At 43.5% G+C, this 22,402-nt stretch overlaps 1 long non-coding RNA gene across 1 annotated transcript; it reads left to right on the top strand.

Moving 5' to 3' along the window:
• Positions 1-18,813: 18,813 nt before the first annotated feature.
• On the top strand, positions 18,814-22,179 carry LOC131320406 (uncharacterized). The gene is made up of 2 exons (XR_009198218.1): positions 18,814-20,614; positions 20,733-22,179. It is a non-coding gene; the product is annotated as an uncharacterized LOC131320406 (long non-coding RNA).
• Positions 22,180-22,402: the final 223 nt, after the last annotated feature.

Raw genomic sequence — 22,402 nt, 5'->3', positions numbered from 1 at the left:
GAATTGCAGCGGGTACGGGAGCACCCAGAAGATTCCGGACTTTCTCGAAGGAATTCCTAGAAGGACAAACGGACTCTGGTAGTCCATAAGCAGGCTCATTCACGAGGGAGAATGAGCAGGAGTCCTATCATAGGGCGATACGAAGCTTCTCCACGAAAGAGGAAAAGCAGAAGTAAAAGCCAAACACCGAAAAGAAGGGCTTTTTCACAAAAAAGGAGGAGCATGTGGGCACGCGCCCGAAAATCCTCGATTTTTGTTATTTTAAAATTGGGTGCGGCCCTCTTGGAAAAGCGCGGCGAAACGCTTCGATTCAGAGTCGCCACTCGGGTTTTGCGGTATACACCCAAGGAACCGAACTCGAAAACGTTTGCTACGTTTGTTTGATTTTGAAAAAGGCTTGTAGACTGGACAGTCGTCACCTTTGATATCTGAGGTTCGGGAGCCAGGTTACGAGAGGGGAAGGGTTTTATGGCACCCCTCTCACTCAATCCGGAGATCGGTCTCTACTCGGGCATTTTGTAAAACATTTGCATTTTTCTCTCATTAATCATTTTTAGCCAATTAGGGAGGGGGAACAGTTAATGGGGATTAAAACTGTAACAAGTTGCAATTTATGTGACAAAATATTTATGGATGATTTGCTTGCAATAGTAAAAATAGATTGAGAACAAGCACTGAGAGCAGCCTGAATAAGTTGGAGTATGCTGCTCTGGAGGGAAGTGAGCAGGCCCCGCACCAGCATGCTCTGGCCGAACCACTGCATGCTGGTACAACCTGCGCACGCCATCACCAAACTGGCGTACTCCACTTATCTGGTCTCACAGTCTTTGTTTGCAACCCTCTAGGCTCTGGAAAAGGACCAGCGCACACTCAGGACAAACCACACAATTAATAGAGCAGAATATATACAGTTACAGCCAGATAAAATGGCTTCAAGCCACAAAAGACAACAGAATACCCCAAAAACAGTGTGTGGACATAAAAGAGGCCAAGACTAAGCTAAGATGCAAGGGCCATCCACTGGATCTTCGGAAAGACTGCCATACGCCAGTCAAAGGACACCGTACGCCAGTTATTTCCCTTACCCAGTGCTTTGCTTTGCATCATCTGGGCTCTGGAACATGACCAGAAGGATCCCAGAAGCCCTCCAAAGCAAATAAAGCAAATATTGAATGCTACACCTAAACAATTCTAGGATACGAAAAGCTGTAAAGCTGATTATTAGCACGCTAAGGTGATGACAGAAGTATAAGCAAGTCAAAATGGATGATCAATGATCCCCACGCTAGTAGTGTACATACTACCGTTACCGGCGTACGGCATGATTGTACTAGCGTGCGCCATTTTTCATCTCACACGATTGCTATATTTTACTAGTTTAAGGCCAGGACTAGTATTGATTACTAGCCTGAACCTCACTGGTTTCCCTCAGGGGCCGAAAATAGAAAGAACCACAAAGGTGGTATACCTTTGGTTCGAGGTTGATGGAAAGATTAGAGTTTTGAGCTTGAGGTTGAAGGAGGAGACAGGAAGATGGTTGAGTGACAGTGGGGTGTATGAGAGAATACTCCTTTCCTTTCTCTTTCAATGGAGGTGAAGAGAGAGCAAAAAGAGGAAAAAAAAGGCTTGGGCTCTTGAATGTTGTTAACCCTTTGCAAATGAATGCAAAGGGAGGGTATTTATAGAGGGGAGATGATTGGAGAGGGGGGCAGTCAGCTGGGGTTAAGGGCTGGTTGAGTTAAGGAGAGGAGGCTCCCATGCATTAAATGCATGGGACTAGGTGATGGGGTGTGTAGGAGAGAGAGGGGGACGTCCCCTGCATAAAACAATCATCAGGAGGCTTTTCACCGTACTGGGGCGGTTACAAAGTCCCGAGCACGTGACAGAAAAGTGGTGATTTGACTGGGCTTTGACCGGCGTAAGCCATGGTTGGACCCACGTGCGCCAGTGATAACCTGGCCAACGGTCGATGACCGACACGTTGAAGTTTACCAGCGCACGCCAAGACAACACTAGCGTAAGCAAGTAGGTTCTGGGGCCATCTGGCTCGAAGGGTTTGAAATGGAATTTGAAAGGGTTTGAATGGGGAATGTCCAAAGCTCAAAGCTTAGGACCTGCCATCGACCTTGGAATGTTCTCGACCTTTAATCATCATTGGTGCAACAAAAGACCGTAAATAGGTTTATCCGAATAGTCCAAAATAGGGTGTCTACAGAGCAGAGACCAAAGTTCCTCCCCAGAAGAGGAGGAAACAAAGAAGCATCATCGGGACAGGTACGAGAGACCTGATGCTGATTGGGTCAAGGCTACGGCTCACAAATCGAAGGAGCTCGATGATGGGACAGTGACTGCACGAGAAGCAGCACGCAAGGCCTTATGTAATATTGCAGCCTCCCCTTTTGCAAAGAGGCTACAAGAGGCTAGGTTGCCGAGCAGAGTGAAGCACGGTACATTCGTACTTTACGAGACAAATACGGACCCTGTAGCTCACATACAACACTATCAACAGGCTATGTTCATGCACGAGGGGGATGATGCCATCTTATGCAAGATATTCCCCTTTAGTCTTGGCAAGGTGGCTTTAGCTTGGTTTCATAAACTGGCCCCACGATCTATACGAGGATGGAGGCAGTTGGCAGAGGAATTCACTGCTCGGTTCTTGACAAGCAGAAAAGCCCCAAAGACATTTGAAAGTCTTTCCACCATGAAACAGGAGGAAAACGAGCAGATCAGGGATTATGCAAAGAAGTACTGGGAAACTTTCAACGAGATTGAAAGCTGCAGTGAAGAGTATGCAATTGCCACCTTCAAGACTGGTTTGCCTGTTCGGGGAGAGCTGCGTCGCTCATTGAATAAACATACGGTAGCCACATTGGCTAAACTGATGGAACGGATAGAGCAACACGCTAGAATGGAGGATGACATACTTCGTGAGGATGGCAGGATTGTTGCCGAACAGCCAAAGGCACCTGTCAAAAAGGTGGATAAGCCGGAGCCTAAAAGTTATAGAGAGAGAAAGGAGTATGGGCAGGCTAAGAAAGAGCCGTACAAGGATAAGCAAGCTCCTGACCCCAAATCTTTCTTTTCTATCACTGCGGTTTGGAAGGAACCAATTTATAGGATTCTTTATCGAATAAAGAATCAGCCATATTTTAAATGGCTCCCAAGTCTAGGGGAGACAAGGACGCAAAACGTGCTACGAATCAGCACTGCAGTTACCATAAAGATTGGGGCCATATGACTGAGGATTGTGAGATGTACAAAAGACACCTTGATGATTTGGTCTCTCGGGGCTATCTCAAGGAATTTATCCAGGAGGATCCAAAGGAGAAAGGGAAAGCCATGGAACTGGGTTACGAGTAAAATCCTAAAGGAGTAATCCACATGATACATGGGTTGGCCACACCTTATACGAGAAATGAGGTTAGACTATTACAAAGGCAAGTCAAGCACGATCAGCATGTAATGCGATTGGGAAACAAGAGAGGGTGAGGGAACGATGTGTGCAATGAAAGCATAGCATTCACAGATGATGATCTGGGAGAAGTCCAACTACCCCACAACGATGCTTTGGTCATAACCCTACGAGTTGGGGAATACGACATTGAGAGGATTCTAGTGGACTCAGGGAGTTTTACAGAGGTGATGTACTACGATGCATTCAAGAAACTGGGGCTGGCCCAAACAGACTTAGAGCAATCCTCAACACCCCTGATTGGGTTCGGTGCAGGAGCAGTCTGGCCTCTTGGAAAGGTAACACTACCTGTTCGGGCTGGATCAATGGTGTTGAGGACAGATTTTTTAGTTGTCGATGTTCCTTCTTCCTATAACGCAATTATAGGGAGGACATGGCTGCACAAGATGAGAGCAGTCTCTTCGACTTATCACCAGATGGTGAAATTCCCAGGATCGAATGGGGTTAAGGTACTTAGAGGCAATCAGAAAGTGGCCCAACAATGTTTAATTTCCATCATTAAAAGAGCCCCAAAGGCCCACTGCGTTCATACATTAGAAATACCAGATCAACCAACTATCGAGGATATTGGAAGAAGTCCGGCAGAAAAGGTGGTTGAAGGCTTGGAGAAGATTCAGATCTACGAGACTAATCCTGAAAGATATTTCTTAATCGGGGAATCATTACCAGCAGACGAAAAGGCTGAATCGATAAGATTTCTGAAGGAATATGTTGATGTATTTGCATGGGTGCCAGAGGAAATGCCCGGAGTGGATGCAGGTGTGATCTATCACCATTTAAGCATTGATCCTCAGCATAAGCCGATCATTCAGAAAAAATGGAGGGCAGCCGTGCAGCATGTGGATGCAGTAATTGAAGAGGTCGATCGTTTACTGGAGGCCAAAGCAATACGTGAAGTTTACTACCCAGAGTGGTTATCCAACACCGTTGTGGTGAAGAAAAAGAATAGGAAATGGCGTGTCTGCGTAGACTTCACAGACCTAAATAAGGCGTGTCCAAAAGATAGTTTTCCTCTTCCAAGGATTGACCAGTTGGTTGACGCAACCGGTGGTTACGAGCGAATGAGTTTTCTCGACGCATATCGAGGATATCATCATATTGCTATGTTTGGGCCTGATCAAGAGAAGACTTCGTTTATCACACCACGAGGGTTGTACTGCTATAGCGTTATGCCGTTTGGGCTAAAGAATGCTGGGGCAACATACCAAAGACTTGCAACCATCATGCTCAAAAAGCTCCTTGGAAAGACTATGGAAGTTTACATAGATGATATGGTGGTAAAAAGTCAAGATAAACAGGGACATATAGCTGATTTAAAAGAAGCTTTCGAAATCCTGAGGGAGTACAAACTGAAACTCAACGCCTCGAAATGTGCATTTGGAGTCGGTTCAGAAAAGTTCCTGGGCCATTTGGTGACCATGAGAGGGATTGAGGCTAACCCTAACCAAATTGCAGCCCTACAAAGGCTACAAAGTCTCAAAACCACTAAGGAAGTCCATAGGTTGACTGGAATGGCTGCAGCACTTAATAGATTTATCAGCAGGTCAAGTGACAAGTGCAGACCCTTTTTTCAATTATTGAAAAAGAGGGAGGGATTCGAATGGGGAACAGAGTGCGAACAGGCCTTCCAGGAACTGAAAAAGTATCTGGCCGAGCCCCCACTTTTGTCAACTCCACAGCCAGGTGAGTCTTTAGTTTTGTACTTAGCTGTTTCTGAGCATGTAGTAAGTGCAGTCCTGTTGAGGGATTTGGGAATCGAACAAATCCCTATTTATTATGTTAGCAAGACACTACTGGATGCAGAGACGAGATATCTGCCCTTAGAAAAACTTGTCCTGGCACTTAGGACAGTCACAAGGAAATTGCCACACTACTTCCAAAGCCACAAGGTTGTGGTTTATACTGAGTTTCCATTGAAATCACTGCTACGAAAAGCAGACTTCTAAAGAAGGATCTCGACGTGGTCTGTCAAGTTAAGCCAGTACGATATCGATTATCAGCCACACACGGCAATCAAAGGCCAAGTGTTGGCTAATTTTGTAGCGGAGTTTTCTCCTACGGTGGCTCCCTTACCTCCTACGAGAAAGGAACAGGCGACTAAGACATCACCCATGAAGATTCAACCCTCAGCCGAACAAGACCCTATGGAATGGAAGTTATTCGTTGATGGATCAGCATGTAATACTGGTTCAAGAATTGGGGTTGTCCTTTTTCCTCCTGAAGGAGTATTGATCGAACTATCTGTTCGGCTCGGTTTTAGTGCATCGAATAATGTGGCTGAGTATGAGGCACTCTTGGCTAGATTAAGGAGTGCAAAAATCCTAAAAGCGGAACAGGTTAGGGTGTATTGTGATTCACAGCTTGTGGTCAATCAACTGTCTGGGGAATATGAAACCCGAAGTGAAAAGATGGTAGCTTACGTACAGGCAGCCAAAGACCTGCTTGATACCTTCGAAAGGGTATACATTGAACAGATAAGTTCTGGACAGAATGCTCATGCAGATTCATTAGCTTGGTTGGCTGCAGCTGTACCAACTGAGTTCAAAAGGAAGGTGGCAGTAGAATATCTGAGTGAGCCGAGCATTGGGAGAAGTGTGGACTTGGTCTTGGACGTGTTCCAAGGACCAAGTTGGATGGACCCAATCGTGAAGTTTTTACGAGACGAGATACTCCCTTCTGACAAAAAGGAGGCTCACAAGATAAGGACCAAAATCTGCTAGGTTTTGGCTGTCCCCAGAGGGTAAGTTATATAGAAAATCCTTCACATGCCCGCATTTGCTATGCGTTCATCCTGAGATGGTGCAGAGATTTCTTCATGAAATCCACGAGGGAACATGTGGGAGCCATGCTGGAGGCAGATCCATTGCCCACCGAGCAATTACCCAAGGCTACTGGTGGCCACACATGCAGGAAGATGCAAAGGTGTATGTGAAAATTTGTGAGAAATGTCAAAAATTCTCACCAATGATTCGAACACCAGCCGAGGATCTGGTGCCTTTGACAAGTCCCTGGCTGTTTGCTCAATGGGGAATGGACATCGTGGGTCCACTACACAAAGCAACTGGGAATCGAAAATTCCTGCTAGTTGCAATAGACTATTTCACTAAGTGGATTGAGGCAGAACCATTGGCCAAAATCACTGAACCTATGATAGAAAGGTTCGTGTGGAAGAGCATCATCACTCGCTTTGGGGTCCCTTACTCATTGATTACAGACAATGGATCCCAATTTCAGAAGAAATTCAAGGCTTTTTGTGTCCAGTATGGAATACGAAATTATTATTCAACCCCAGCCTACCATCAGAGTAATGGGCAGGCAGAGGCATCTAATAAAACTATCCTTGACGGGATCAAGAAAAGGCTGGACAAAGCCAAAGGGAAGTGGCCTGATGAGTTACCATTAGTACTGTGGGCTCACCGATTAACGCCTAGGAGGTCTACGGGAGAGACCCCCTATTCATTGGCATATGGAACAGAGGCTGTCATACCTCTGGAAGTCTTCCGACCAATTGGACCGCACTAGTCGAAAGTGGGGGCAATGATAGGGCCCTTGAAATAGAGCTTGATCTCGCCGAGGAGAGGAGGGAAAGGGCCTTGGTCCATCTGGCTTCCTACCAGGAACAGTTGATGAAGAGCTATAATAAGCACGTTCATCCTCGAGAATTTGGTGTTGGAAACGTCGTACTACGGAAGGTGCTCGGCAACACCAAGGTGGCCAATTGGGAAGGCCCGTATCGAGTAATCGAGATTGTAGGCATAGGGGCCTATGGATTGGCAGATCTGGATGGTAATCTAATTCCGAGGCCTTGGAATGTCCATAATCTACGAAAATTCTTTGTTTAGAAGTATTGAGTTCTGTTTTAGATTGCACTACGTGATTGTGTGGGAATTACGAATATAATTCCCTTGTTCTAGTTTTATTATTTTAGTTGCAAGGGATACGAATTACGCCCTCTTGAGTTTCACAGATTATGAATAAAATCACTTTTTGCAGTATAAATATTGCGTTCTTGGTATTTGTCTTACAAATACGAACTACGGGCTTGGTTTCCCTCATTCGTATTGGGGAGCAGGGAACAGACAACTCAGTTCAACAGACAGCTCAGTTCAAAAGTAAGTGAAACTTAAAATCAGTTCAAAAGTACGATAAACTTAGAAAGTTTTTAAGTATGTGAAATTTAAATTCAGTTCAAAAGTACGAGAAACTTAGAAAGTTTTTAAGTACATGAAACTTAAATTCAGTTCAAAAGTACGAGAAACTTAGAAAGTTTTTAAGTACGTGAAACTTAAAATCAGTTTAAAAGTACAAGAAACATAGAAAGTTTGTTTCAAAGTACGTGAAAGAGTACAAGAAATGATGTTCACAGGATTTGCTAAGTACTGAACACTTATACACAAGCAAAGCATATGATTAAAAGATCGAAGTACGAAATACTTAGATAAATCTGTTTGCATCCGAACACATGCAAAAAACAAGAGGAGCCGAGCAAATTATATAGTTATGCCACACGGGGCTGATACCTGTAGCATCAAAAGTTTTAATAGTACTGATGCCACGCAGGGCCAAATACTTACGGTCACGCAGGACCAACCAAACTTTTCCAAACCATTAAAACAGTTCATGTCAAACACTTACCTATCAGTCCACATTTTGGACCTCTGGAGGAGTTTCATGTGGAACGTCAGTACTGGTCCCGGCCATGGCACCATCTCCATCTGGATTCTCCTCCAGGATGATAGGTTCATTGGTTGTGTCTCGGACAGGTGAACGTTCAACAATGGTACCACGGGTGTCAGTGGGGATCTCCTCATCAGCCTCAGCAAAATCTTCAATTTGCTGGTCCACATCGTCCTCCAAATCATCTGCAGTATTTGACACACGTTTGCTCGGCAAGTCATTTTCAATCCAGAGAGGAGAGTCATCTGCAACTCCAGCCTTTGTCAAACATGCCTCCCAGCATGCAATCCAGATTTGGTCTTGTATGGCTGGCATCTATTCAACATAACTGGCCGTTATGGCGTCAAAGCCTTTTTGATAGCCCTCTTCATAGGAAGCTTTCTTGGTGCTGTCAATTTCTGATAAAGCCTGATTGAGGCTCTCTTCGGCAATCTCGAGTTTGCCCTTAGCTCCATCAAATTCAAACTTGGCTTTGTCTCTTTCTCTTTCCAACCTAGAGATTGTCTGAAGCAACCGAGTGTTGTCATTCATCAGCCTGATTCTTTCAGTATCAGCCTCTTGATATTTTTGGCCCAGTGTGACCATCTTTTGAATGAACTGAGAAATATCAAATATAGCTTAGATCTACAATTCCACAGGAAAAGGGGTCAAAGCTTAAAATTCGTGAAAATAACATTAACTCACTTTAATTCCACTGACGAGTCCAGTGGAGACTAGCCGATCAGAAGGAGATGAGGACTCTTTCTGCATGTCACGGGCAATAGTAGGCCCTGTGCTAGGGCCAGTGCAGTTTTTAAGGAACTAGCACTATCTCCAACATTTACTGGACGGTCACCCTTATGAGTTGAGGGGCCCAGGTTTCATGAGTTGTTTGAATAATTGAAGGGGGAGTTTCTGAAATTGATGCAGCAGCTTGAGCATCAGGATCCTCACCGTCTTGATTCCTAGGGCGTTTATCTCGATGAGCATCGGTAGCCTCAAGGGAACTCTCACGTTCCCGTGGAGAGGAAGATGACCGTGTTGAAACCCCCCTGATTCGACAGGATGGCGGGGGGGCGAGCCAGTTGATGATGCCCTCTCGGAGGCACCACGTCCCCATGAAGAGACAGTGAGTAAGGTACTAAGATTAAGAGGTTGACGGGTCATAGTACCTGAATTTGGAGGAGATGGGGAATAGCCAGAAGAAGATGATTGGCTCGTATTATGATCAGTAATTGGTTGTTCGGGCTGTTAATGAGAAGCAGCTTGCCTTTGAGAGGATCTCCTAAGTACCACACGAGGTAGGGGGAGGCCTTCAGAAATAGGAACGTCACTTGGCTGCCCGGCAATTGTCACTTCACCACTGGATCTTAAACTCCTCGGCTGTGGAATGGTCGAAGCTGAGGCAGCACAGGTACTTGGGTTGGTAAGTCTTCTATCGATAACACCTCTGTAAGTAGGATCGTATCCCAAAAGCACGTCAGCGTTACGACCCCGACCAGTTGTTAAGGTACCGGGCTCACCAGTGTATTTCAAAAGTCTATTAATCTCCTCTGTTCGGACATAACTTGGTTCTCGTCTGGGACGCTTGTTGGTGTTTTCCGCTGCATGTTGAAATACAAGCATGGAGTAAATAAAATTCAGAAGAAGCAGAGAACAGTTATGGTTAAAGGTAAAGTGAATTAGGAGCATACGTGGGTAATCCCATATGTGGGGGCAGTGAAGGCCCACCACTTGGCCATCTTCCCCTATAGGTTCAAATGCACCGGTAACATAGAGGAAATCAATCTCGTAATCACGAGCAGAATCTGGCAGGTTCAGCACGAGTCGCTTTTCTGCTCTCCTAACCTTGAAATAGTATGTGTTGTACTCAGGGTTTCGAACTATGCTATACCACCACTGGATGTCCCAAATCCCAAGCTGGGTTCCCAGAATCCTATTCAGGGCTACAATCCCCATTACCAGTCTAAAGACGTTGGTCGAAACTTGCATGGGAGTAAGACGGTACCAATTCAGGACCTGACGAAGTAGTGGATGAAGGGGGAAACGAACTCCGCCCTCGACAATGGCTACGATTGGAATACACATTCTATCCCACGAACCGCTATCTCTGTCCGCACCTAGAGGGGCGAGTTCAAGCCCCACATTATCAGGAACGCTATATTCGATCCTAAATGCCGCCATGGCAGTAGGGGTTTCACAGAGTTTCCTAAACTTGCTAGGTTTTGGGGGATTCTCATTTTCATTCGCCATAGATATTCTGGAAATTTCTACAAACTCAAAAAAAATACGTATGAAACCCTAAGTGGCAGGTGAGTCTGAGAAAGACAAATCTCAGAACAAAACAATAACAAAGGAATAGGAATCTTACGAGAGTGTGGCAATGATTCCCAGGCACGAGATCGTGTTTCAGAAGGCGGCGATGGCGGAAAAGGAGAAAACTTTCGTCTGGTTTGGGGGAGGGAAAAAGATGGAATTGGATTTTTAGGTGGAAAACCCCAAAAGACCCAAAAGTCCCAAAAGTAGGCTTAAAAGGGGAGACGGAGGTGAAACGTCACCTCCCCACTCCGTTACATGAAAAGTAACGGAAAGCTAACCTACCAGAGGAACTGTTCAAACGCCGTTTGAAAGGAATATCAGTTTGAAATAAATGCAAGGCGTACGAAACATGCTACGTGGAATCACCACTTTGAGAAAATGATGATTAAACCGCCAAAAAACATCAATGGGTTTGGGTATTATATTTACATGGAACTTGAAGAGCTCGGCTCGAAGTCTAAATTTTAGTTTTACCAGCTGCCCCCGAACAGAGGCAAAATGGCAAAACTGGGGAGCAATTGTAGGGAGGTATTGCCGAACAGATAAAGCAATAACCAAGCACGTGATACGAGAGATCACGGGTTAAACCACCATGAGCGGTGGTCGACGATACGAACAAATGGCATGAGAGGTCATTGGCGTAAACTGACTGTACGGCAGAAAGAGACATATCGTTATATTGGTCCAAATAGTTAAACAAGGACCAAGTTACACGTAAAGTAGCTAGGTCCAGGTAGTCTGTTCGGCTATGAGATAGCCGAACAAGGAAAAGCTCCAATTAAAGAGTGAGAGCAGATGGAATACTCTAGAAGATTCCAGAGAAGTCATGTCCCGTAAAAAGAATGAGATCCCGAAGAAATAGGATCTAGAAAAGATACCCAACGAGAATGGGATGTTCAGCCAGTTATGGAAAAGGGTCCTAAAAGGACTCTTAAGTAATAAACTGATAAGGGAACGAGAATCCAAGATATCCAGGATTTCCTATACGAGTTAGGAACCTTAGTGCAACAGGGATGCTAGAGCAGCAAGCATAAGAAAAATCTATAAATATAAGGTAAACCTAGAGGCAAAAGGTACGCAGTTTATTACGATCTAATCTCGTTTCGACTGATAGTTAGGGTTTCTATAGTTAGTGATACTAATTTTGGCATCGGAGGGCCTTTGCCACGAGAGACAAAGGTGCACTCATTCCTTGTCTGTTTTGCAGATTAGGGTACCGACGACGAATTAGGGTTCCGGTGAAAAGGCACGAATAAGCCGTAGCAATCCAAGTTGATCCGAAGCATCAATTGTTTTCATCCCCCTACAAATCTGGGCCTTCGAATAATCTTTAAGTTCCCCGATGATGAAATAAGGAAAAATATACCTTAAAGGCTTGGATTGTTGCTCCTTTGTCACTCTTTCTCTAAACCCTAAGAAAACCCCTTTTCCAAACATTTAGGGTGGCCCCTGGTTCAATTGCAAAGAGAAAAATGCATTTGCTTGGTCAAAAACAATTTTTTTCATGACACACTGATGGTAAAATGGTCACACGTTTTAATGTATAAAACGTCTTTGAGTGAAACCAATTGGGTTAGAAAGAGGACTTGACAAACTTTCCAACGCTTCAAACCGTGCTCAAATCCCAGTTCGAGAGTGTCTAGAGCGCCCCCGCGAAGTTTGGTGTGTTGTGTTGACACACAGTACCGCGCGGTGTTTCAAAACGTCGCGCGACATTTCAAAAACGCCACGCGGCATTTCAGAAAATTCCAAAAAAATCACTCCACCGCACGAGATTTCAAAATACAGCACGACATTTCTTTTTATGTCTCGCAGCATTTCAGGGAAAAGTTCTGACAGTTGCAGAAAGTTGTCGGCCACGCCTGCAGGTGCAGAGAATAAATTTTATTCGGCCCAGAAGGCACCTTCCCTCTTTGTAGTGTTCATCCTTGGCTCTCTTGCCTATAAATACACCCCCCCTCTAGTTGAGATGGACCCCTTCAACTCCAAATAAAGTTACTCTGCCATTTTCTAGACTCACACTCTCTTTCTCTAAAAATACCCCCATTCTTCTTCTCCTCTTAAGTTCAGTAAACTACTGACTTAGGAGGACCTCCACCTCAAAGCATCCAAACAACTTCACATCCTTCAATTCTCATTCAAGCGTTTCAAGTCCAAATCAACTTCCATTCCTCAATCTTCAAGCACATCCAAGCTTCGATCAAAAGGTATAAGCAAATTCCTTGGGCTAAACCATGTTTAGCTTTGAGGGGAGCTGATCGAGGCCCTTCTCGGTCTTTCTATACTGAGTTTGGGTCTCAAACGAGCTTCATATTCAAAAAGCACAAAAAAATAATTTCTGCACTGGATACGTTATATCGTGCGGTGTTTTACAACAACGCACGACGTAGTGTATTATACCGTGCATTATTTTGTTTCTTGTACATACTCCTTCTTATGTTATTCTATTTAGTCTGTTTATTATTTTTTTGTGCGGGTACATTTCATAGTCAAGTTTCATCATGTTAAAAGTCATTTTTTTTATTTTATTAAATCTTTTAACATTTCAAAGAGCTTTTAACATTGCTTTACATGAGGAGATGAACAAAAGGGTCTCGTAAATCATTTTTCAGAGATTCAGGAAATATAAAAAAACTATTTTGCGGACCTATAGTTTGTTTTGTCATGTAAAAGCGAACTGATGCTGGAATATGTAAACAGATGCACCGCACGGTGTTTTAGTTATACCGTGCGACGTATCCGAGTCGTCGTGCGGTGTCTCACATGATATTGGCGGACTGCTGTAATGCTGTTATTTCATTTTCTGTACATTGCTCATCCATTTCGTACTTTACAGTTTGCACCACAAGCATGCCAATGTGTTATATTTAATCCTATGTCCCTTTCCCGTACATGTTTTAAAGTTAAGTTTTTCAAATGATATTAAATCCCCCATTTAAAATGCTTAGTAGAGACCAGTTTTTACCGGGCGAGCAGGGTGCTTTTTCAACAAAACCTTCCCCGCTCGTAACGTGGCTCCCAGATCCAAAATCTCGACATTTTCACTAGACCAAAGCCTTTTTTCTCTCAAACAAACTCTCGGTTTCTCGGATCATCCATCTCAAAAATTCGGGTGGCGGCTCTTCGATCGCGCCGGGCGGGGAGCCCACAAAACCTTAGTCCCTCAAGGAAATTACAGAAAGTCTTCAAAGAGGCACTTGTGCTGGAAGCGGAGGAGCGAGCGGCTAATCTTCTCCTCATCCATTAACAACAACAACAACAACAAGAGGTACTCTCAAACCCTAATACAAAATCTCTAATCAATGCCAGAGGCACCCCGTACCTGAAGGGGATCCCAATATGTTCTAGCATCCCAATTTAACCATTTTACCACCGAAATCCACCCTCACCGACCTCAAACTCAGCAACCTAACCCTAATCCCAATGCAGGCCAGAATCAAGTTAAACGTAAGCCTAGAAATTAGGCTTCTCTTCTACAGTCATAGAGCCCATCGTTGGAAATAAAGCTAGACTATTTTCCAGACCTTCAACGAGGAAAGGAAGCTCTAGTGGAAATCGATTTGGAATTGACTGAGGTGGGTAAATGGAATAGATATTTGGTAGGCCATTTCCTTGATGGGAAGATGGCTTATCCTCTTCTCGTATCCACTGCACGAAATCAATGGAAAGATCTTTTTGTGGCCATCAAATCCGATGTAGCTGGGTTTTATCTGTTTGAATTCAGAGATGAGCAGGCCAAAATACAAGTTCTTGAAGGTGGCCCTTATTTTTTCTCTCAGAAATACTTGGTTCTCAAGGATTAGCATCAGATGATGAAGCCCGCCAAGGAGCAGCCGACTAAAATACCAGCTTGGGTGAAATTCCATGACTTGCCATTTGAGCTTTGGAAGCAAGACTGTTTAAGTAGAGTGGCTAGTTTAGTTGGAAGGCCTCTACATGTAGACCAAGCCACCGCCAAAACTGCTAGGCAGCCTGGCCTTCTCCAAACCAAATCCACAAAAGCTAGAATTTGTATTGAGGTAAGTGCTCAACAAGATCTTTCGGACAAGGTTGCAGTTATTGTGGAAGGGGAATCTGTAGTTGCCCCTATTGAGTATCAAGTCCTCCCACCTATGTGCAATCTTTGCCATGTGTTTGGACATCCCACATTGCAGTGTGCCAAAAAAAGCCTCTATCTTGTCAACTCCATCCATAAATACAGCTCAGGAATGGACTCAAGTAGGCAATGGAAAACAACAGGCTGTTCTGGAAGAAACTATGCAAAAGCAAGAGCAGATGGGCACCCCCTTAGCTTTGACTTCTACGTCAGGACCAAAACAAAAGAGTAGAGCAATGGAACCTATCGTGACTCAAGTAGAATAGCTTAGCGAGTCTGAGGATGAAATTTTGGAGGTTCAAGATGGTGCAGACTCACCTTTATCATGTGTTTCAGGGGCTATTTTGTCTTCAGCAGCGAATGGAGAAGAACCATCCCTCCCAAGGGCAAGACTGTTTACTGTTGAGACTGGTCTTAATACAGAGGAAGTAGCCAGGGTAACCACTATTCCTGAGCTACAAATCCCTCCATCCCCTGTCCCCCCAGATTTTCAAGGTTCTGGAGATAAGGAGAAGGCTGTCATGTTTCCCGATGGAAGCATTGCTCCTAATAATTATCTCTCCAAGTCTGCCAAAAGAAGATTGAGGAAGCTCACAAGGGAACAAGCTGTTTGTTCCCTACTAGATGAAGGCAATTAGCATCTTTGTATCCTTTTTTGGTTAAGGCAGTAAGCTAGTACTTTCATTTTCTGCCATTTACATGTTTCATATTGCATTAAGTTTATTTTATGGCTAAACAACCCCTTAATCTTGGTTTTTGGAACCAGGGGTCTTAATGACCCAATCAAACAAAATGAGGTTAAATGTTTTGTGAATAATAACAAAATCTCACTTTTGGGTTTATTAGAGCATAAAATAAAAGAAGAAAAGGCTAATAGGGTGATGAAATGTATTTGCCCTCAATGGAATTTTGTGAACAATTATCCTCAAGCTTCCATAAGCAGTATTTTTGTGTGTTAGGACCCTAATGTTCTTAAGATTCAGGTTCTTGATCAGTATGATCAATTTATTCATTGTGAGGTGTAGTCTCAATGTGGGGAACCCCCCTTTTTGGCTACTTTTGTGTATGGAGAGAATAATTATCTAAGTAGACAAGCCCTATGGTCTAGTCTTCATCTTCTGAGCACTACATCCCTTTGGATAGTGCTTGGGGATTTCAATGTAATTAGATTCCCTAGAGAGAAAGTTGGGGGTATTGTTTTGTGGCCCTCTTATATGGATGAGTTTAACAACTGCTTATATGCATTAGCACTTGATGATCTTAGGTACACGAGCTGCTTCCTCACTTGGGCCAACAAGCAAAATCCCATTCATTTTGTCAGTACAAAACTAGATTGTGTGTTAGTTAATGAGCATTGGATGAAGGTCTATAATTGTTCGTTTGCTCATTTTTCTACTCCTGGGATATCTGATCATTCCCCTGCCATTACAACCATCCTCCCTGGTCCTAGGAAATCTAGTAAACCTTTTAAGTTTTTTAATTTCCTAGCTAACCACCCTCAGTTTCTTACTGTGGTTCAAAAGGTTTGGAGGAGAGTCATCATTGGAAATCCAATGTTTTGTGTTTGTGAGAAGCTCAAGATGTTGCAAGGTGAGTTTAAATTAATTAACAATAGAGATTTTAGTGATGTTTCTACGAGGGTTGTTGACGCTAGCTAGACAACTCTTTAAAACTTTGCAGCATGCCTTGAGTTCTCATAATCCTGATCCTTCATTGATTAGTCAGGAAAGAGTGGTTTATAAGCAGTTTCTCACTATGCTTAGAGTAGAGGAAAGTCAGGCTAAGCAAAAGTCTAGGGTTCAGTTGTTGAACTTGGGTGATCAATGTACTTCTTATTTCTTCAAAACTATGACTAACACAAGAAATAGAAGTAAGTTGACCAGTTTGGTTTTAGAGGATGGGTCACTCATTCATGACATTGAGATCATTAAGTCAAGTTTTGTAAACTTTTACACTAAGCTGCTTGGTACTGCCCACTCTGATTCCTACCAAGGGCATAGCAGAATTCAGTAGCTTGTCAATAAGAAACTTACTGATCATCAAAAGTTTGCAATGATTGCTGAGATCACAGATCAAGAAATCAAGGACACATTTTGGTCCCTCAACCCAGTAAAGGCCCTGGTCCCGATGGCTATAATGCTGGTTTTTTCAGGATAGCTTGGCCTATCATTGGCCATGAGGTAATTGTAGCTGTCAAGACCTTCTTTAGGTCTGGAAAGCTGCTTAGGAAGGCCAACTCTACCATAGTAGCTCTTGTTCCCAAAGTCCCTAACCCATCCAAAGTTGGGGATTTTAGACCTATCTCATGTTGTAATACTGTATATAAATGCATTGCTAGAATACTTTCCAAAAGACTGCAAAATGTCCTCCCTGTCCTAATTGACCCTGTTCAATCTGGGTTTGTTAAAGGGAGAAGGATTGCTGACAACATCTTCCTCACTCAAGAACTAATGAGAGGGTATCATAAATCCTCATCATCCCCAAGATGTGCAATGAAAGTTGACATTAAGAAAGCTTATGATAATGTCAGATGGGATTTTCTCTGGGATATCCTGTCCTTTTTGAATTTCCATTCAACAATGATCAAATGGCTTCAAGCTTGTGTTACCACTGCTAACTACACTATCAGCTTGAATGGGGAAGCCACTGGTTATATTATAGGGCAGAAAGGTCTTTGGCAAGGAGACCCTCTATGATCTTATGTTTTTGTCATTGTGATAGAATTCTCACATGTCTACTAAGAGAGAAATCCATGTTTCCTGATTTTCATTTTCATTGGAGATGTGGGAATACTAAGATCATCAATCTTTGTTTTGCAAATGACCTCATGAATTTTTGTAAGGGTGACTTGACTTCAATCATCCATATTTAGGAAGCCCTCAGTGAGTTACAAACTTTGCCTGGTCTCTCCCCAAACCCTGAGAAAAGTAGCATATAATTCTCTAGGGTCAACACTGCCACTAGAATGGCCATTCTAGATGTCTTAAGATTCAATGAAGGCACACTTCCAGTCAGATATCTTGGAGTGCCCCTCCTCTCTACTAAGCTCAAGGCTTCTGATTGCTAGCGTTTAGTGGAGAGCATAACTGCCAGGACTAAGACTTGGACCAATATAGACGTCAAATATGCGGGTAGGGTCCAATTAATTAAGAATGTTCTTTTTTCCATTCAAACCTATTGGTCTTCCTTGTTTATCCTTCCCAATAAGGGAATCAATGAGGTGGAGTCGATTCTTAGGGCTTTTCTTTGGTCTGGCCCTGAGCTTAAGAAAACTGGTGCTAAAGTTTCTTGGGAGCATCTGTGCTCCCCTAAAGAGGAAGGGGGCCTTGGTTTCAAATCTTTGAAAATTTGGAACAAGGCAGCCATTGCAAAGCATATTTGGTTCCTAATCTCTGGGGGAGAGCAATCCATGTGGTGTCAGTGGGTCAAATCGTACTTAATGAGAGGTAGAAGTTTCTGGAATCTGAAAATTCCTGGTGATTGTTCTTGGTTTTGGAGAAAGCTTTTAAATCTCAGAACCGTAGTTAAACCATATGTTCTTAGTAAACTAGGGAATGGGAATTCCACATCCTTGTGGCATGAGAATTAGCATCCTCTCGGACCTTCACCGGATAGATTTGGTCCTAGAATTGTATATGACTTTGGTTTACCAAAAGATGCTTTTGTGTCTCACATTATCAATGATTTAAATTGGGTATTGCCCATTACCCAAACATTTAAACTTAATGAGGTGAGAAACACTATGCCCGCTCTGATTCAATCCAGGTTGAATGAGGCCGATCAAATAAGGTGGACCCTTACTTCAAATGGGCAGTTCATCGTGGCTTCTCTTTGGGACAAATTGAGAACTCCTTTCCTAGGGTATTGTGGCATAAAGTAGTCTGGTTCTCTGCCCACATTCCAAAATGCAGCTTTGTCACATGGCTTGCCATTCAGAATAGGCTATCCACTGCTAATAGATTTGTGTCATTTGGTCTGAATATTTTTTCCCATTGTAGTTTGTGTTAGGGGAGTGAAAGCCATGACCATCTCTTGTTTAATTGCTCATTCGCCAAGCAAGTGTGGAAAACCATTCAGACCAAACTCCATGTTACTTGGCCTGCTAGATCTTGGGCAAACTGGGTAACCTTGTTATCAAATGTTAAGGGCAAATCTCCTAAGAGTGTAATCATTAGATTGGGCTTCACAGTAACGGTTTATCAAATTTGGATTGAGAGAAATTTGAGGAAGTTCCAACATCAATCCTGTACTTGGGAGATAGTTTTTTTTTTTTTTTTGTGGGTAAATTAGCTTGAAATTAAAAGAGGTTAACCGAATGTGCAGCCTACAAGGAGCATACCCCAGGAGGAAAATAAAAGGAAAAAAGAAAAGTGAAAAAAGTGCGATAAACCATGCATAACCCGCATGGAGAGTAAGGTAAATTAAAGTAAATAACAAATTAGATTGTGATTAAAGTAAATGACATGAAAGCTAACTACTGCCTGGCACAGCCCGCCAGGCTAGGCTATAAGATAAGGAAGTCATGGTCAAAAATGACCATCTGATGAACCATCACAGAGGAAATGCAGCAACATAGCAACTTGGCTTTGAGGGAAGGCTGAACAGCTACTACAGAGAAACTAGGTACAGATAAGAGGCTCGATCCGGGGATGACAGCATCCGACAGGGGGCCCAACCCTGCACACCACGCCCAACCAACCAATCTACTACTCCATCGACCTAATTTTCAAGGCTTGCCAGAAGACAACCCGCCCTCAGCCAAATACCAATCACTACAGCCGCTAGAGAAGGGATATGAAAACAAAGATTCTAATACTTCAATCTAACCTAGTGAGTCGAACACAGTACCCACCTCTAAGAGAACGGCTACTACAAAGGAATTAAGTACCAAGAAGAGGCTCGAACTGAAGATGTCTGCATCCGACAAGCTACCCCTTTAAGCACCCTGCACACCACGCCCAATCCAGACTACTACTCCCTCAACCTAATCCCCTAGGCTCGCTATAAACTAAAAGTGAGACAGGACAAACCGCAAACCAAAGCTACCCTTTCAATCAGAGCTCAGGCTAATCTAATCAATGATAGCCACAGAAGCTACCCCTTTCAACCGGCCCACACCACCAATTAGACAAAGACAGCTCTGGAGGCTACCTCTTTCAACCAGAGCCCAAGCACCGACACGAAGGCTACCCCTTTCAACCAGTGCTAGCCCCCAATCTAATCAAAGATAACCACGGTTACATTCATACTACGCTCAACCACCGGGCTATTGAAGCAAAGAAACTAGAAATTTAAAGATGCTCAACAAAGAGCTAAAATCCAAACGATTAACCCGATCTCAGTTCAACAGATGACTGCCCATCAAGGTTCTCATCAAAATCTAAATGTCCACAAGTTTATACCTGTCAATAAGAACTATACATTCACCACTGCTCAAGCACATCCATCATCACCGGCGAGGCCCGATAGAGCAGAACTAGGCTCCACTCCATTAGGCTCCGAACTTGGGAATGATGACTGCTCCGGACCGAATCTGTAGAGTAAATGGACCCACCACAAGTAGCAATGGGTAATTGATTGCAGTTTGGTGAAGACAGCTGTGGACAATCAGATTATGCCCTACCGCCATGTCACCTAGAATGGGGAGATCTTGACGAGCTTTGGCCGTGACCCATACTTCTCCCTTTTACATGGGTTTTGAACAGTACCCATTTTCGGCGAGTAATTACCCTCCGATGATTTCTTTTCTTGTAATAGGACCCACGAGCTAGGACTCGAGGTCATCTCTCTTTCCTGTTGTGATGTCGGTCCACGGGGTGGATTGGAACAATGGAATTTATTCTGATTTACCAGAGCTGGGACTGAACCTAGCCAGAAACCCTTAAAGATAGCTCCAAATGGCTGCGATTAGAGCATGGATAGGTGGGGGCAAGAAACCCCGAAACCCACAGCCCATACCAGAACCCACAGCTCCGACGCCGTCCATCTCTGTATAGACTTAGGAGCTACCTGCAATGGTCGGGTCCTGATCTTGGATGAACTGAGCCAGAGAAACGGGGCGTGGATCGGTGAGTTTTGGAATGTAGACATTTCCTGTTGTAGTAGTGGATCCAAATCGTCCACCAAATGGAAACAGTAGGTTTGGTTTCAGAAATTTGATTTTGTAATGGTTCCGACTTTGGATAGGATCCTCAGAGAATCGGATCAATGGAGGAATATATGGATTGAGCGGAGATAACCCCTTTCTCTCTCTAGAAATTATAGAGAGGAAATTCTTGGGAGATAGTTCATAAAATTTGCACTATGGTAAGAGCAAGGCTTTTATCACATTCTAAATTGCCACATTCACAAGCATATGGGATTGTACATGTGTGGAACACTGTTTAAACTTATTTACTGTGATGTTTTCTATTTTTGTTGGAATCTGGTTGTAAGTATTTTCTAGTGGCTTTGTGATTCATTTGGGCAGGTCCATAATTGTTATTACTTCTATCTACAAGGTAACATTAATCTTTACTGGTTTCTGTTTGCGGTCAGTTTTGGAGGTCTTAGGTGGGCCTCCTTTTGCTCTCGGTTGGATTTGAGTGTGCCAGCATATGAGGGTTCTGTGAGATGTGTGCTTGAGCCCCAATCTTCTTATGAGCGGAGGTAATAATTAGTGGGAGGCATTTTGTGAGGGAGAGGCGAGGGAGTTGAGACCTGCCCTATTGCTTTTAGTTTGATCGGTGTGTTAGGTTTCGAGGGAGGAGTAGAGCGAGCAGATAATAGCAATGGGCTCTCTAGTTCCTTGACTTAATTGATTTGGACTGTGATGATCCTCTGGATTTTGTTATTTTGCTCTTGTTTCTAGTCCTCTTGTGACTTTTGCTGCTGCTTTCTACTCATTTTGGGTTGTTGTTTTCTGCTGCTACTTTGGTTGCTTTTGTTTATTGCTGCTACGGCAGCTGCACTTTGTTTGGACTGCACTAAGGGCCTTTTGCTTGCTGCTGCTACTGCTGCTATTTGCTACTATTGTTTGCTATTTCATGCCTCTGCTGTTGTAATGGTGGCAGTTAGCTACTATTGAAGTGGTTTCTAATGTTGTGCCACAGATTCTTGTTAATGTTGGTTCCTGCGGCAGCTGCTATTTGTTACATTCTAATGCAGTTGTTGCTGCTTGTTTTGAATCTGCTCAGGTCCAGCTCCTATTGGTTTCCGTGGGAAGTTGTCCCTGGATCTATGTGGTGTGGCAATGGGTGCCTTAGATAATGTATAGGTTATGTCCAGGTTTTGGCTACGTTGTATTAGTCCAGTTTGGGATGACTGCCTTTAAATATATTGGAACTTTTGTACCTACCCTAGGGGGGTTGTCCCTAGGGATGTTTAAGCCTTTCTAGGGGGCTTGTCCCTAGTTCTTTTCTTTCTCCTTTTTGGTCTGTTTTAGGCCTGTTTTGTAGCTGTCTGTATATCTCATGCGGCTGCTGTGTAGGAGGCCTATTGTAATATGCTTCTATGCCTTGCTGTGTTCCCGAATAGTTGCTGCTATGTTGTTGCTCAATCTAAAGGACTCAAGCTCAGCTCTTCCTACTGCATAGTGTGTCTTTGTTTGGTTTCGTTCCCTCTTTTAGATGAAATGGAAACAATTGGTATCTTTTGCTTTAGTTCTTTGTGGCCATTTGGCTTAAGAGTCTCTTTTCGTTTGTTTTCCTTCCCTCTTGGAAGATGGATTGAAAACAGTGTGTCTCATTTTTACCTTATGTAGCCATTAGGCTTAGGCAAATTTTCTGTTCTTTTCTTTTCGTTTTTCTTTTCTTTTTCTCTTGGGTATGCCACTTGTAGGCTGTATATTCGGTTAGCCTCTTTTTAAATTTCAAGTT

The sequence above is a fragment of the Rhododendron vialii genome, chromosome 3a, assembly GCF_030253575.1.
Source record: "Rhododendron vialii isolate Sample 1 chromosome 3a, ASM3025357v1".
Taxonomy (NCBI): domain Eukaryota; kingdom Viridiplantae; phylum Streptophyta; class Magnoliopsida; order Ericales; family Ericaceae; genus Rhododendron; species Rhododendron vialii.
The sequence above is the reverse complement of the archived record's forward strand: the minus strand, read 5'-3'. Positions and strand labels throughout refer to the sequence as shown.